General features: G+C 40.7%; 1 non-coding gene across 1 annotated transcript; it reads left to right on the plus strand.

The window, feature by feature from the left end:
- Positions 13,522-13,611, plus strand: MIR2284E (microRNA 2284e). Its single transcript, NR_129677.1, has one exon. It is a non-coding gene; the product is annotated as a microRNA 2284e (primary transcript).

Below are 17,855 nucleotides of genomic sequence, written 5' to 3' on the forward strand. Positions count from 1 at the left end.
AGTCAACTTCTCTGGCTATGGGTGTGAGCAGAGGAGTATGGGAGGGGCAGGTGGTAGATTTTAAAGGAATTTGCGTGTGAGATCTTTTCTTTCTTTGGCTGCTCTGGGTCTTCGTTGCTATTGCGTGGGCTTTTATTAGTTGCAGCACAAGGGCTCTCTTAGTTCCCCTGACTGGGGATCGAACCCACATCCCCTGGATTGAAAGGCAGATTCTTAACCACTTGACCACTAGGGAAGTCCTTTTCTTTTTGCATGGGCACTGATTAATGATCATTCATACTGGATAAGGTCAATGCTGAAACTCCAGGTGAATTTTTTTTTTAAGAGCTAAGAACTTTTGGGTTTCTCTTATTTTGGGTATGGGGTATCTCTTCACGGCTGCTCCAGCAAAGTGCAGCCGATGTGCCTTACCTTGGAGGAGGGGTATCTCCTCACTGCCACCCTTCCTGACCTTCAATGTGGGATAGCTGCTCTAGGCCCTCCTGCGCCCGAGCAGCCACCGCTCCTTGGACATAGGGTCAATCTAATCACACTAGGACCACAGCCTTTTCTAACTCAATGAAACTAAGCCATGCTCGTGGGGCAACCCAAGACAGGAGGGTCATGGTGGAGAGGTCTGACAGAATGTGGTCCACTGGAGAAGGAAATGGGAAACCACTTCAGTATTCTTGCCTTGAGAACCCCGTGAACAGTATGAAGAGGCAAAATGATAGGATACTGAAAGAGGAACTCCCCAGGTCAGTAGGTGCCCAATATGCTACTGGAGATCAGTGGAGAAATAACTCCAGAAAGAATGAAGGGAGGGAGCCAAAGCAAAAACAATACCCAGCTGTGGATGTGACTGGTGATAGAAGCAAGGTCCAATGCTGTAAAAAGCAATATTGCATAGGAACCTGGAATGTCAGGTCCATGAATCAAGGCAAATTGGAAGTGGGCAAACAAGAGATGGCAAGAGTGAACATCAACATTCTAGGAATCAGAGAACTAAAATGGACTGGAATGGGTGAGTTTAACTCAGATGACCATTATATCTACTACTGCGGGTGGAAATCCCTCAGAAAATGGAGTAGCCATCATGGTCAACAAAAGAGTCTGAAATGCAGTACTTGGATGCAGTCTCAAAAACGACAGAATGATCTCTGTTCATTTCCAAGGCAAACCATTCAATATCATGGTAATCCAAGTCTATGCCCCAACCAGTAACGCTGAAGAAGCTGAAGTTGAACAGTTCTATGAAGACCTACAAGACCTTTTAGAACTACACCCCAAAAAGATGTCCTTTTCATTATAGGGGACTGGAATGTAAAAGTAGGAAGTCAAGAAACACCTGGAGTAACAGGCAAATTTGGCCTTGGAAGGTGGAATAAAGCAGGGCAAAGACTAATAGAGTTTTGCCAAGAAAATGCACTGGTCCTGGCAAATACCCTCTTCCAACAACACAAGAGAAGACTACACATGGACATCACCAGATGGTCAACACCAAAATCAGATTGATTATATTCTTTGCAGCCAAAGATGGAGAAGCTCTATACAGTCAACAAAAACAAGACCAGGAGCTGACTGTGGCTCAGATCATGAACTCCTTATTGCCAAATTCAGACTTAAATTGAAGAAAGTAGGGAAGACCACTAGACCATTCAGGTATGACCTAAATCATATCCCTTATGATTATACAGTGGAAGTGAGAAATAGATTTAAGGGACTAGATCTGATAGATAGAGTACCTGATGAACTATGGAATGAGGTTCATGACATTGTACAGGAGACAGGGATCAAGACCATCCCCATGGAAAAGAAATGCAAAAAAGCAAAATGGCTGTCTGGGGAGGCCTTACAAATAGCTGTGAAAAGAAGAGAAGTGAAAAGCAAAGGAGAAAAGGAAAGATATACCCATTTGAATACAGAATTCCAAAGAATAGCAAGAAGAGATAAGAAAGCCTTCTTCAGCGATCAATGCAAAGAAATAGAGGAAAAGAACAGGATGGGAAAGACTAGAGATTTCTTCAAGAAAATCTGAGATACCAAGGGAATATTTCATGCAAAGATGGGCTCGACAAAGGAGAGAAATGGTATGGACCTAACAGAAGCAGAAGATATTAAGAAAACGTGGCAAGAATAGACAGAAGAAGTGTACAAAAAACATCTTCACAACCCAGATAATCACGATGCTGTGATCACTCGTCTAGAGCCAGACATCCTGGAATGTGAAGTCAAGTGGGCCTTAGAAAGCATCACTACAAACAAAGCTAGTGGGGGTGATAGAATCTCAGTTGAGCTATTTTCAATCCTGAAAGATGATGCTGTGAAAGTGCTGCACTCAATATGCCAGCAAATTTGGAGAATTCAGCAGTGGCCACAGGACTGGAAAAGGTCAGTTTTCATTCCAATCCCAAAGAAAGGCAATGCCAAACAGTGCTCAAACTACCGCACAACTGCACTCTTCTCACACGCTGGTAAAGTAATGCTCAAAATTCTCCAAACCAGGCTTCAGCAATACTTGAACCGTGAACTTCCAGATGTTCAAGTTGGTTTTAGAAAAGGCAGAGGAACCAGAGATCAAATTGTCAACATCTTCTGGATCATGGAAAAAACAAGAGAGTTCCAGAAAAACATCTATTTCTGCTTTATTGACTATGCCAAAGCCTTTGACTGTGTGGATCACAATAAACTGTGGAAAATTCTGAAAGAGATGGGAATACCAGACCACCTGACCTGCCTCTTGAGAAATCTGTATGCAGGTCAGGAAGCAACAGTTAGAACTGGACATGGAACAACAGACTTGTTCCAAATAGGAAAAGGAGTATGTCAAGGCTGTATATTGTCACCCTGCTTATTTAACTTCTATGCAGAGTACATCATGAGAAACGCTGGGCTGGAAGAAACACAAGCTGGAATCAAGATTGCCAGGAGAAATATCAATAACCTCAGATATGCAGATGACACCACCTTTATGGCAGAAAGTGAAGAGGAACTAAAAAGCCTCTTGATGAAAGTGAAAGAGGAGAGTGAAAAAGTTGGCTTAAAGCTCAACGTTAAGAAAATGAAGATCATGGCATTTGGTCCCATCACTTCATGGGAAATAGATGGGGAAACAGTGGAAACAGTGTCAGACTTGATTTTGGGGGGCTCCAAAATCACTGCAGATGGTGACTGCAGCCATGAAATTAAAAGACGCTTACTCCTTGGAAGAAAAGTTATGACCAACCTAGATAGTATATTCAAAAGCAGAGACATTACTTTGCCAACTAAGGTCCATCTAGTCAAGTCTATGGTTTTTCCTGTGGTCGTGTATGGATGTGAGAGTTGGACTGTGGAGAAGGCTGAGTGCCAAAGAATTGTTGCTTTTGAACTGTGGTGTTGGAGAAGACTCTTGAGAGTCCCCTGTACTGCAAGGAGAGCCAACCAGTCAATTCTGAAGGAGATCAGCCCTGGGTGTTCTTTGGAAGGAATGATGCTAAAGCTGAAACTCCAGTAGTTTGGCCACCTCATGCGAAGAGTTGACTCATTGGAAAAGACTCTGATGCTGGGAGGGAATGGGGGCAGGAGGAGAAGGGTTTGACAGAGGATGAGATGGCTGGATGGCATCACCGACTCGATGGACGTGAGTTTGAGTGAACTCCGGGAGATGGTGATGGACAGGGAGGCCTGGCGTGCTGCAATTCATGGGGTCGCAAAGAGTCAGACACGACTGAGCAACTGAACTGAACTGAACTGAAGAACTTTTGACCGGTTTACGACTCTTTTAAAGCCCTCCTGTCTTGCATTTGACAGAGTTTTGTTTTTCTGTTTTGTTTTTTTTGTTCCTTGGCCTTGACAGTTACCCTCACTTATTTTATTCTTGACTGTTTGATTTCTTCTCCCTGGAATACCCTTCATTTTCTTTTTCGGGCAAACTCTCGTTACCCATCAAGACCAAGTCCAAGTGACAGTTTTCTGATTCCCCAAATAGAGTTAGTATTGCCTTTTGTGAACACCTGGGCCCCTTCGCATTTCTGTCATAGGACATATAGTGTACTATGTACTATATTCTACTAGACTGAGTTCTCAGGGCAAGGCTCTCTGGTTCAGAGTTAAATTTCCTGTTTTGGATAGTGTATGACACATAGTCAGTGCTCAGTAAATGGTTGAATAAAGTGAGTCAAGTTTTCCTCTCCTATCTAATTCCCCCCCTCCACCTTTGATCAATTCAAGAATCACTTTCGCCCCTTGGAAACCTCCTCTATCTAGTTCTCTTGCTTCTGACTCTTTGAAATCTTACAAATGAGACAGCTCAGACAGGTAAAACTGCCCTTGTCATGAGGGAGAAGGCATGGTTTTTCCAGCATTCCATATGGGATATTGTAGTTCCAAATAGTGTAGTTTTTTGAAAGAGAGGGTAACTTCTAAGGTGGGCTTCCTGGTGGCTCAGATGGTAAAGAATCTGCCTGTAATGTGGGAGACCTGGGTTCGATTCCTGGATTGGGAAGATACCCTAGGGAAGGGAATGGCAACCAACTCCAGTATTCTTGCCTGGAGAAGTCCAAGGACAGAGGAGCCTGGTGGGCTATTGTCCATCGGGGTCACAAAGAGTGGGAAACGAGTGAGCAACTCACACACACACACAGCTCCTAAGGTCATCTTGTAAACTGGATTGTATCTACTCACTCAATCCCTACTAGCCATCTTCTAGATGTTAGGCATTATTGTCGGGGCTGGGAATATGAGCAAATGTGCACATCTGAGGTGGTTTTCTGAGGTGATATATAACGTCTGAGACTTTTTATGAAAAGTAGTGATATTTGTGAATGCTCATTCTGAGCCAGGCACTGTGCTGAGTGCTTTACATGTACTAACTCATTCAGTTATTGCAACAACCAAATGAAAAAGATGGGCACAGAGAGGTATAGAGGGCATACAACAAGTAGGCAGTGGAGCCAGGGAGGAAGCTGGTGATCTCTCGCCTCACTCAATAGATTGATGAGCCAGGTTTAACCTAATGAGAATCTCCATCGCTCATTCCCACGTAAGAGTTGAAAGTGAAATATTTTGTTCCCATGAAAACAAGCAATTGAATTAAAATAAAACTTTCTGGAGGATTGCCAGTACCTGGAAGGGGAAGAGGAGCATATTCAGGACAGTTTACCCTTATGTTTAAGGACAGGTAGACTAAAAATGAGTCATATAAATCTTGAATACGATAAAAAATGTCCTGCTTAGGTGGTGAATGCTGAATACTTGTGGGCTCACTGATCCTGCCTACAAAGCAGAGTAGAATCCCTTCGTCACTTCACATCCATAAGATCAGTCTGTTCCCTGGAATGTATACTTGAATTGGAAGATAGTGATAAATAACACTTAGCTTCTAAGGTTGATCTCAATATAGAACCATCATTACAGAGAGCTGTTGTTATATTTGACGAGTACTTATTTAGACTGTGGCTCCACAAATCACTTGAAGGGGAGTGGAAAGAGAATCAGAGCTGAGAGGAGTTCTAGTTCTGTTTTACCATCAATGAACTGTGTGATTTGAGACAAGTTCCATGGCACTTCTGGGCCTTGATTTCCTCATTTGCAAAATAAAGTGAATGGATACAGCCTAAATCCTTTCCAGCTCTCAAAATTCTGAGGAGCTGTCTCCTAGAAAAAAAGGTAGGGACGTCCTTGGTGGTCCAGTTGTTAGGACTCCATACTTCTACTGCGGAGGGCCCAGGTCCAATACCTGGTGGGGGAACTAAGATCCCACAAGCCTTGCAGCGTGGCCAAGAAAAAAGTAAATGCATAGAACATGTAATAATTTCATACAAAAATACCTAGCATTTTATAGGATTCCACAATAAACAAGGTAATTTCACATCTATTATCTCAGACATGTCTGTTTTCCTGTCTTGGCTCCTGGAATGCATGCCTGAATAACTACTAAGATTTTAACCCGTTCACTTCATTTTATGTGAACAAGTCAGCAACTCCTGAGATAGCAGGAAAGAACTTGCTTTAAAGTAATAACTGTATAAAATCCAAAATAATGTCTTAATTGCATTTGGAAAAGATTTGAGTAGAGGGATTTGCATAAATTCAAGTACATTTCTGGAAGCAGTTCTCTGAAAGGAATGATCCTTTAATTCATGTCCCTGTTCTGTGCATATGATCTCTGTTGCAGTCTTGTTTTCTTTTTTTGTAATGACAACTACTTGGTAAATGAGTATATCTTCTGGGATATCTTTTAAAATTTTATTTAAAAAATTAATCTATAAGTAAAATTGACATTTTGGTTGTCAGTTTTATAGGTTTTTTAAATATATATATATATTTATTGATTTGGCTTCTTTGATCTTCCTTGTAGCATGCTGGATCTTTAGTTTTGGTAGTGAACTCTTAGTTGTGGCATGTGGGATCTAGTTTGCTGTCATATCCAAGAAACTATCCAAGGTCACAAGTATTTACTTCTTTTTTTTTTTTTTCTAAGAATTTTATAGTTTTTATTCTTTCATTTAGTTCCATGATGTATTTTGAGTTAATCTTTGCATATGGTATGAGGAAGGGGTCCAAATTCATTCTTTTGTAAGTAGATATACAATTGTCAGCCATTTGTTGAAAAGACTATTTTTGCCCTTTGAGTTGTCTTGACACTGTATTCAAAAATCAACATACTGATTTGTTTCTGGAGTCTCAATTCTCTTACATCAGTCTGTTGCCTGTGCATATGCTGGTACCGCACTGTCTTGATTACTGTTGATTTGTAGTGAGTTGGAAAATTAAGAAGTGTGAGTCCTACTTTGTTCCTGTTTTTCCAGGTTTTGGCAATTCTGAGTCCTTTGCATTTCCATGTGAATTTTAGGATCAGCTTGTCAATTTATGCAAAAAGACAGCCTAGGATTTTGAAAAGGATTGTATTGAATCTGTAGATTAATTTGGGAAATACTACCGTCTTAACCATATTATGTCTTCCGGTCAATGAATTTGAGATGTCTTTCCATTTATTTAGTTCTTTCTTTCAATAATATTCTGTAGTTTTCAATGTATAGGTCTTGCGCTGCTTCTGTTAAACCTTTTCCTAAGTATTTCATTCTTTTTTATGCTACTGTTAATAAAAATGCTTGCCTAATTTAATTTGCAGATTGCTCATTGCTAGTGTACAGAAATGTAATTGATTTTTGTATATTAACTTTGTATCTTATAACTTGCTGAATTTTTTCATTCATTCTAAGAGAGGTGTATGTATGTATCTGTATTCCTAAGGATTTTCTACATATAGTATTGTGCTATCTGTGAACACTTAGTCTCACTACTTCCTTTCAAATGTGGATAACCTTACTTTTATTTATTGCCTAGTTGTCCTAACTAAAACTTCCAGTTCAGTGTTGAATAGAAGTGGCAAGAGCAGACATCTTTAACTTGTTCCTGATCTTAGGGGGAAAGCATTCAGTTTTTCACCATTAAGTATGATGGTAGCTGTGAATTTTTCATAGTAGATTTTATCAGGTTAGTAGTGCTAAGTCACTTCAGTCATGTCTGATTCTTTGCGACCCTATGGACTATGGCCCACCAGGCTCCTCTGTCCAAGGAATTCTCCAGGCAAGAATACTGGAGTGGGTTGCCATTTCCTTCTCCAAAAAGGTTCAGTTCAGTTCAGTCGCTCAGTCGTGTCCGACTCTGCGACCCCATGAATCGCAGCACACCAGGCCTCCCTGTCCATCACCAACTCCCGGAGTTCACTCAGATTCACGTCCATCGAGTCAGTGATGCCATCCAGCCATCTCATCCTCTGTCGTCCCCTTCTCCTCCTGCCCGCAATCCCTCCCAACATCAAAATCTTTTCCAGTGAGTCAACTCTTCGCATGAGGTAACCAAAGTACTGGAGTTTCAGCTTTAGCATCATTCCTTCCAAAGAAATCCCAGGGCTGATCTCCTTCAGAATGGACTGGTTGGATCACCTTGCAGTCCAAGGAACTCTCAAGAGTCTTCTCCAACACCACAGTTCAAAAGCATCAATTCTTCGGCACTCAGCCTTCTTCACAGTCCAACTCTCACATCCATACATGACTACTGGAAAAACCATAGCCTTGACTAGACGAACCTTAGTTGGCAAAGTAATGTCTCTGCTTTTGAATATGCTATCTAGGTTGGTCATAACTTTCCTTCCAAGGAGTAAGCATCTTTCAATTTCATGGCTGTAGTCACCATCTGCAGTGATTTTGGAGCCCCCCAAAATCAAGTCTGACACTGTTTCCACTGTTTCCCCATCTATTTCCCATGAAGTGATGAGACTGCTAAATCACTTCAGTTGTGTCCGACTCTGTGCAACCCCAGAGACAGCAGCCCACCAGGCTCCCCCATCCCTAGGATTCTCCAGGCAAGAACACTGGAGTGGGTTGCCATTTCCTTCTCCAATGCATGAAAGTGAAAAGTGAAAGTGAAATCACTCAGTCGTGTCCGACTCTTTGCGACTCCATGGACTGCAGCCCACCAGGCTCCTCCGTCCATGGGATTTTCCAGGCAAGAGTACTGGAGTGGGTTGCCATTGCCTTCTCCTCAGGTTAGTAGAGTTCCCTTCTATTTCTAGTTTGTTGAGTGTTTTTTTATCATTAAAGGGTGTTAGATTTTTGGGTGGATGTTTTTTCTTCATTTATTGAGATTATCATGTAGTTCTTGTCCCTTATTCTGTTAACATGAGATAGTACATTGATTGGTTTTTCATATATTAAATCAACCTGTGTAAAGTTTCAGTTCAGTTCAGTCGCTCAGTCGTGTCCGACTCTTTGTGATCCCATAAATCGTAGCACGCCAGGCCTCCCTGTCCATCACCAACTCCCGGAGTTCACTCAGACTCGCGTCCATCGAGTCCATGATGCCATCCAGCCATCTCATCCTCTGTCATCCCCTTCTCCTCCTGCCCCCAATCCCTCCCATCATCAGAGTCTTTTCCAATGAGTCAACTCTTCGCATGAGGTGGCCAAAGTACTGGAGTTTCAGCTTTAGCATCATTCCTTCCAAAGAAATCCCAGGGCTGATCTCCTTCAGAATGGACTGGTTGGATCTCCTTGCAGTCCAAGGGACTTTATCCCGGGATAAATTCATTCACTTCATTGTGGTATATAATCTTTTGTATATGTTGCTGGATTTGGTTTTCTCATATTTTGTAGAGGATTTTTGGATTTTCTATCTATAGGAGATATTAGTCTGTGTTTTTTCTTTTTTTCTTTCTTGGCCACACTGTGCAGCTTGTGGGATCTTACTTCTCCATCCAGAGATTGAACTTGGGCCTCGGCAGTGAAAGCCTGGGATTCTAACCACTGGACCACTAGGGAATTCCCTGGTCTGTGGTTTTCTTTTCTTGTGATGTCCTTGTCTGGTTTTGGTATCAGAGCAGTAATGGTTTCATAAAATGTGTTGGGAACTATTCTGTCTTCTGAATTTTTTGAAGAGTTTGTGAAGAATTGATATTAATTCTGCTGTAGATGTTTGCTAGAATTCACTAGTGAGGGCACCTGAGCCTGAGGTTTTCTTTGTAGGAGCTTTGACTACTAATTCTATTTGTTATAGGTCTGTTCAGATTTCCATTTGTTCAAAAGTCGGTTTGGGTAGTCATGTCTTTCTTAGAATTTTTCGCTTTCATGTTGGGTATCTAATTGTTTGGCATACGATTGATCATGTGGTTTTTGTTTTTAACTGTTAATATGGCAGATTACATCAATTGATTTCTTTAACGTTGAACCAACCTTGCATTCTCAAGATAAGCCTCACTAGCTCATGGTATATTATTATTTATCATTGGATTTTATTTGCCATTATTTTGTTTAGGAATTTTTTGTCTTTGTTTATGAGGCATATTGGTCCACAGTTTTCTTGTGCTGGCTTTGTCTAGTTTGACTATCAGGGTAATAGTGGTTTCACAAAATGGGTTGGAAAATGGTTCTTCCTCTTGTACTTTCTGAACAAGGTTGTGTAAATTGGTATCTTGTGTAAATTGGTATCTTTATTAATTTTTTTCTCTTGATATTCTACATATGTGAAAATGTTGCTGCATCAGAAGAACTTCAAAATACTCCTGCTTTCTACAGTTTTCTCTTCAGCCCTTGAAAGAAAGTCTGTTCAAACACAATGCAACCTTATCTCTTATTTCTAAACCTATTATGAGAGAACTGGAAAGACTGAGACTTTCTTTAAAAGTCTAATGTTGGTTATATTGGCTAAACATTTTAGTGTACTATTATTTCTCCATTTTTTGGCTATTTTTAATATTCAATAGGTAACATAAAGGAATGAAAAATGTGAAATATTTTCTGTATGTATTGTATATATAAATACATTTGAAGCATGTTTAGTGAAATCCTGTGAATGAATGGTCTGGTGTAGGACAGAGAACGTCTTAGGTTATAAGTGATATTTAGTAGGTGTGTGTGAGGGATCAGTTTAGTCATTTCCACAGATCCCTTTTATATCTTCAGTTCAGTTCAGTTCAGTCGCTCAGTCGTGTCTGACTCTTTGTGACCCCCTGAACCGCAGCACGCCAGGCCTCCCTGTCCATCACCAACTCCTGGAGTTTACCCAAACCCATGTCCATTGTGTCGGTGATGCCATCCAGCCATCTCATCCTCTGTCGTCCCCTTCTCCTCCTGCCTTCAGTCTTTCCCAGCATCAGGGTCTTTTCAAATGAGTCAGCTCTCTGCATCAGGAGGCCAAAGTATTGGAGTCTCAGCTTCAACATCAGTCCCTCCAATGAAAACCAAGGACTGATCTCCTTTAGGATGCACTGGTTGGATCTCCTTGCAGTCCAAGGGACTCTCAAGAGTCTTCTCCAACACCACAGTTCAAAAGCATCAATTCTTCGGCACTCAGCTTTCTTTATAGTCCAACTCTCATATCCATACATGACTGTTGGAGAAACCATAGCCTTGGCTAGACTGACCTTTGTTGGCAAAGTAATGTCTCTGCTTTTTAATATGCTATCTAGATTGGTCATAACTTTCCTTCCAGGGAGTAAACATCTTTTGATTTCATGGCTGCAGTCACCATCTGCAGTGATGTTGGAGCCCCCAAAAATAAAGTCAGCCACTGCTTCCCCTGTCTTCCCATCTATTTGCCATGAAGTGATGGGACCAGATGCCACTATCTTGGTTTTCTGAATGTTGAGCTTTAAGCCAGCTTTTTCACTCTCCTCTTTCATTTTCATCACGAGGCTCTTTAGTTCTTCTTCACTTTCGGCCATAATGGTGGTGTCATCTGCATATCTGAGGTTATTGATATTTCTCCCAGCAATCTTGATTCCAGCTTGTGTTTCCTCCAGCCCAGAGTTTCTCATGATGTACTCTGCATATAAGTTAAATAAGCAGGGTGACAATATACAGCCTTGACATACTCCTTTTCCTATTTGGAACCAGTCTGTTGTTCCATGTCCAGTTCTGACTGTTGCTTCCTGACCTGCATACAGGTTTCTCAAGAGGCAGGTGGTCTGGTATTCCCATCTCTTTCAGAATTTTCCACAGTTTATTGTGATCCACACAGTCAAAGGCTTTGGCATAGTCAATAAAGCAGAAATAGATGTTTTTCTGGAATTCTCTTGCTTTTTCCATGATCTAGCAGATGTTGGCAATTTGATCTCTGGTTCCTCTGCCTTTTCTAAAACCAGCTCAAACATCTGGAAGTTCACGGTTCAAGTATTGCTGAAGCCTGGCTTGGAGAATTTTGAGCATTACTTTACTAGTGTGTGAGATGAGTGCAATTGTGCAGTAGTTTGAGCATTGTTTGGCATTGCCTTTCTTTGGGATTGGAATGAAAACTGACCTTTTCCCATCCTGTGGCCACTGCTGAGTTTTCCAAATTTGCTGGCATACTGAGTGCAGCACTTTCACAGCATCATCTTTTAGGATTGGAAATAGCTCACCTGGAATTCCATCACCTCCACTAGCTTTGTTCGTAGTGATGCTTCCTAAGGCCCACCTGACTTCACATTCCAGGATGTCTGGCTCTAGGTGAATGTGAGTGATCACACCTTTGTGATTATGTGGGTCGTGAAGATCTTTTTTGTACAGTTCTTCTGTGTATTCTTGCCACCTCTTCTTAATATCTTCTGCTTTTGTTAGGTCTCTACCATTTCTATCCTTTATCGAGCCCATCTTTGCATGATATGTTCCCTTGGTATGTCCAGTTTTCTTTAAGAGATCTCTAGTCCTTCGCATTCTATTGTTTTCCTCTATTTCTTTTCATTGATCACTGAGGAAGGCTTTCTTATCTCTCCTTGGTATCTTTGGAACTCTGCATCCAGATGGGTCTATCTTTCCTTTTCTCCTTTGCTTTTGGCTTCCCTTCTTTTCACAGCTATTTGTAAGGCCTCCTCAGATAGCCATTTTGCTTTTTTGCATTTTTTTTCCCTTTGCGATGATCTTGATTCCTGTCTCCTGTACAGTGTCATGAACCTCCATCCATAGTTCATCATGCACTCTATCAGATCTAGTCCCTTAAATCTATTTCTCACTTCCACTGTATAGTCATAAGGGATTTGATTTAGGTCATACCTAAATGGTCTAGTGGTTTTACCCAGTTTCTTCAATTTCAGTCTGAATTTGGCAATAAGGAGTTCATGATCTTAATGATTGTAATTCAGATTTTGTAGTGGGTGTGTTGTACAGTCAAAGGTAGCACTTATACTTTCTTCCATGTATATGCTTTATGTCCAGAAAAGTCATATTTGCAGAAATTTTGCACATATCTAGACCAACTGTTATCTCACAGATGAAGAAATTAAAGTCTAGAGGGCATTATTAAGTCAAGGATATATCCATTGTAGATGAGAAAAATCTGATTTCTTAAATCATTTAAAAAAGATAATATACTAGGAAACACTTTAAAATTTTATTCTTTCATGTAATATTTTTAAGTGTTTGTATTTCTGATTCATAAGAAGTTCTATAGTATTTTCCTCAAAGTGATTTTCTTCTCTTATTAACAGTATCAATATGAAATTTACCGGCTAGGAGAAAGTTGGATATTTTTTTTCTTTTGCCAGTTGGTTCTTAAATAGCCCTTCCAAGTTCCCTGTGGTAATCCCAGCCTTGACAGGATACCCTTTGGGCTGAGTGATTGGGTAAACCAAGACCAACCTTCCTTCCGCCCCCACACAGTCTGCTGCAGCAACAACATTCTCCATCTTCTGGCATTGTTTTTCCCATCATAAACCAGTCCTTTGGGGAAGAGATATTTCTTTTCAGAATGTATATTCTCAGGTTCATATAGCCATTGAATCCTGGACACGCATATTATTCGAATACAGTTATGGAGTGAGGCGAGTGGAAAATTCCTTCTAGGCAAGGATCCACACCACAACCCGGGTTTAATTTTAACCTCCTAATAAGACTCCTTTGAAGGACACACAAGAAGAGCTATGGCCAGGATGTCATCTGCCTTTTTGTAACAGCTTGCTTCTAACATAATTAGTATTTCATATGACAAATTCTTTGTAAGAACTAAAATCTCCCTTTAAAGCTGAAAATCATCCAAGTTTTTTTTTTCCCCCCAAGTTGGTAAATAACTAGTACTAAAAACTAAGCTATATTGGGTTAGCCAAAAAGATCATTTGGGTTTTTCTGATGATGTTATGGAAAACTTGAATGAACTCTTTGGTCAACTCAGTATTATGTTCAGCATCAGAGACTCATCAGCATGTTCCATTAAAGAGTTTCTTTTTTTTTTTTTTAAGATTATTTATTTGGCTGCATGGAGTCTTGATTGCATCATGTGGGCTCTAGTTCCCTAACCAGGGATCAAACCCTGGCCCCCTGCATTGGGAGCTCAGAGGCTTAGCCACTGGGCCACCAGGGAAGTCCCCATTAAAGAGTTTCTAGTCTTCCTTGTGTTTCCACAAATACTTGTGTTTTATCTTTCTAGCATGTCTCATACCCTGCAGTCTTCAAAAAACACGTATAATTATCTTGTCTTCTTCACTTTGTAGATCATATATGCTTCCCCTTTAAGCTTCCTTACTATTACCCAAGTGTAATGATATTCCATGTTTCTTTGAATAAAAGTGGTTTGAATAAAATACTAGTAAAAATTAATTCATTTATTTAAAAATAATCTGATAGTGGTGGTGTATTTGTGGTCTTTGCACATGAACTGAATAAAAAGTTTTGTTAAGCTATGGGATCTGCAGAAATCCTTGACTTCTTCAGAGCTCTTGCATCCAGATGCTTTTAACCACACATAACAGGTTAAAAACACACATGTCAGAAACCCACAAACCAGAAAGTGATGACAGCAGGCAAAGTGGAGAGCTATAAAATTTTTATCATCACATTTGAAGTGATCATGTTGCTAATTAATGGCAAAAATTCAAGTTCTAACAAGTGGCAGTTACAGTCTGTGTTTAACCTTTCCATTTTGCTTTCTTTGTTGGGCTCTTCTTTGCCCTCCCCCATGTTTCCCTGCTTTGAAGTTCTTGGGTTACTTCTCTTATTCTCTGATTGGTGTAAACCTCTTGACCTTGATCTGGTCCCTTCAAAATTCTGATCAGTCAACTCTCCTAATGAGCAGCTGGTTTTCTGTTAGTTGCTATGAACATGAGGTAGAAACACAGGCCTTTGCACCTTCATGCAATGATTAAGGATCCAGAAAGGCGGAGTTGTTGATGGACCTCTTCCTTGCAGTCCGGCTGTTTCTGCTGTTGCTGTTTCTACTGCTTCTCCTCCTTCTCTTGCTCCTCCTTCTCCCCTCCCCTCTGTACCCCTGCCTCTTCTCCTCTTCCTTCCCCTTCTCCTTATTCTTCTCCTCCTTCTTCATTTTAAGTTTCCTGGAATCAGAGCTCATAACAAAAGAACAACACCAACAACAATTTTTTAAAAAGAGGTGTAGAAGACTGCCCTATTCCAATTAGTTTTAGGGGCTTTGAAAGAGAAACCAACTTGTATTCTCTTAGGTTTAAGAGAAGAACTTGTTTGTTTGTTTTACAATCCTAGATTAAAATTTGGGGTCCTAATGAAACTCCACTTTTCACATATTCTTTCTTTCAGACTTTTCAAAATGTCAAGGTTGGTAGTTTTTAAAAATTTGGTCTCAGGTCTTTACTCTTAAACATTATTAAGGACCCCAACAGTGAAAAAGAAAAATGTATCTTATTATGAAAATAGTTTCACCTCTAAAAAGGTGAAGAGACCTCTAAGAGTATGCCTACCACATTTTGAGGGCCCCTGTTTAGAGATGTTTGTTTTGCACCAGAGAATTTGTTGGGATTCTGTCTGAACAAAGGAAATCAAGAAATCAGTCTCAGGGATTGCTTCTCAGTTTCTTAATGTCTCTAGGGTTAGCTGACTTGAAATTTCCTGAGTTTTTCAAATGCAAACCACCCTCAGTGCAGGGACAAGACTGAAGGTGATGGGATGAAGATGAATACGCCAGACTTTCCTCACAAATCCAAACAGAAATATAATATTGTGCACTCTCTACAAAAATCATAAAAACTACTAACACCACCCTTATGGCAGAAAGTGAAGAGGAACTAAAAAGCCTCTTGATGAAAGTGAAAGAGGAGAGTGAAAAAGTTGGCTTAAACCTCAACATTCAGAAAACAAAGATCATGGCATCTGGTCCCATCACTTCATGGGAAATAGATAGGGAAACAGTGGAAACAGTGTCAGACTTTATTTTTGGGGGCTCCAACATCACTGCAGATGGTGATTGCAGCCATGAAATTAAAAGACGCTTACTCCTTGGAAGAAAAGTTATGACCAACCTAGAAAGCATATTCAAAAGCAGAGACATTACTTTGCCGACTAAGGTCCGTCTAGTCAAGGCTATGGTTTTTCCATTGGTCATGTATGGATGTGAGAGTTGGACTGTGAAGAAGGCTGAGTGCCGAAGAATTGATGCTTTTGAACTGTGGTGTTGAAGAAGACTCTTGAGAGTTCCTTGGACTGCAGGGAGATCTAACCAGTCCATTCTGAAGGAGGTCAGCCCTGGGATATCCTTGAAAGGAATGATGCTAAAGCTGAAACTCCAGTAGTTTGCCACCTCATGTGAAGAGTTGACTCATTGGAAAAGATTTTGATGTTGGGAGGGATTGGGGGCAGGAGGAGAAGGGTTTGACAGAGGATGAGATGGCTGGATGGCATGACTGACTCGATGGACGTGAGTCTGAGTGAACTCCGGGAGTTGGTGATGGACAGGGAGGCCTGGCGTGCTGCAATTCATGGGGTCGCAAAGAGTCGGACACGACTGAGTGACTGAACTGAACTGAACCCAGCAATCTAACAATTCACCCAAGTCAACAGTCTATATCAGGATGTGTCTCTAAAGAAGCAGTACTCTTCTACAAAAACCTGTTGGGCTTAATGTTGATATGATAATATCATCCAGCACAAGTCTATAGTAAAATTTCCTCAGTGTCTTTGACTCCAGGCTCTGTTTAAGGATTCTATGTAGCAATTTGTGGCCAGTTATTATGCTTTGCAAAAAAATGTTTAAATTTGAGAAATACAAGAGAGAAAAAGCCATACCTAATCCTATCATGCCAGAACAACTTACATGACCATTTTACAGATTCATTTTCAGGATTTATATAGGCACTTGTTGTTCAGTTGCTTAGTTGTGTCCAATCCATTGTGACACCATGGACTGCAGCACACCAGGCTTCCCTGTACTTCACCATCTTCAGGAGTTTGCTCAAACTCATGTCCATTGAGTCGATGATGCCATCCAACCATCTCATCCTCTGTTGACCCCTTCTCCTCCTGCCTTCAGTCTTCCCCAGAATCAGTGTCTTTTCCAAGGAATTGGCTCTTCAAATCAGGGGGCCAAAGTACTGGAGCTTCAGCATCAGTCCTTCCAATCAGTATTTAGGGCTTCCCTGGTGGCTCAGACTACAAAAAAATCTATAGGCAGAGTTTTACATAATTGCAAAACTACAGTACATAGGATTTGGTATTCTGTTTCTTTTTAAATATCATTATGTCAAACCATTTCCATATTGTTTTGAGTCTTAAATAGTATCCAGCCATTAAAATTATTGAAGAACAAGAGAGCTGCTGTAATTTAGCCATTGTCCTAGTGTGAGAAGACATCTGTTATTTCTACTTTTTTAAAACTTAACTGTATAGTATATTGTTTATACTGTGATAAAACTGTTGGGAATAGTTAGATAAAAAGAGGGTAATTGAGACTGGGAGTAGAAAGATGTGAAGTAGGCTAGAGAGCAGGGAGAGAATCTTTGTAATATAGCCTTTGGAGGGAGAAAGGCAGCTGAAACGAGATATAGCTTTGTCTCTAGAAAGGTGATATAAACATTCAGGAGGTAGGGAGTGAAAGAGAGTTAGTTAGGTCAATGGCCTGTTTTGTTCCCCTTGGATTTTACAGGAAGTTATCATGATTACTTTTCATACTGTTCATGGGGTTCTCAAGGCAAGAATACTGAAGTGGTTTGCCATTCACTTCTCCAGTGGATCACGTTTTGTCAAAATTCTCCGCTGTGACCCATCCCTCTTGAGTCACTGATTCCTGAAATGTCGATGTTCACTCTTCCCATCTCTTGTTTGACCACTTCCAATTTACCCTGATTCATAGACCTAATATTCCATGTTCCTATGCAATATTGTTCTTTATAGCGAAGGACTTTACTTCCATCATCAGTCACATCCACAAGGGCATTGTTTTCACTTTGGCTCCATCTCTTCATTCTGTTGACTAAAAAGACGTACAACTTGAGAGTTGTGCGAGTTACGTTTTATTTGGAGCAAAATGAGGACTATAGCCCAGGAGGCAGCATCTCAGATAGCTCTGAGAAACTGCTCCAAAGTGGCAGTTCAGTTTAGTTCAGATGCTCAGTCATATCTGACTCTTTGTGACCCCATGGACTGCAGCATGCCAGGCCTCCCTGTCCATCACAAACTCCC

This window comes from Capra hircus, chromosome 5 (genome assembly GCF_001704415.2).
Source record: "Capra hircus breed San Clemente chromosome 5, ASM170441v1, whole genome shotgun sequence".
Taxonomy (NCBI): domain Eukaryota; kingdom Metazoa; phylum Chordata; class Mammalia; order Artiodactyla; family Bovidae; genus Capra; species Capra hircus.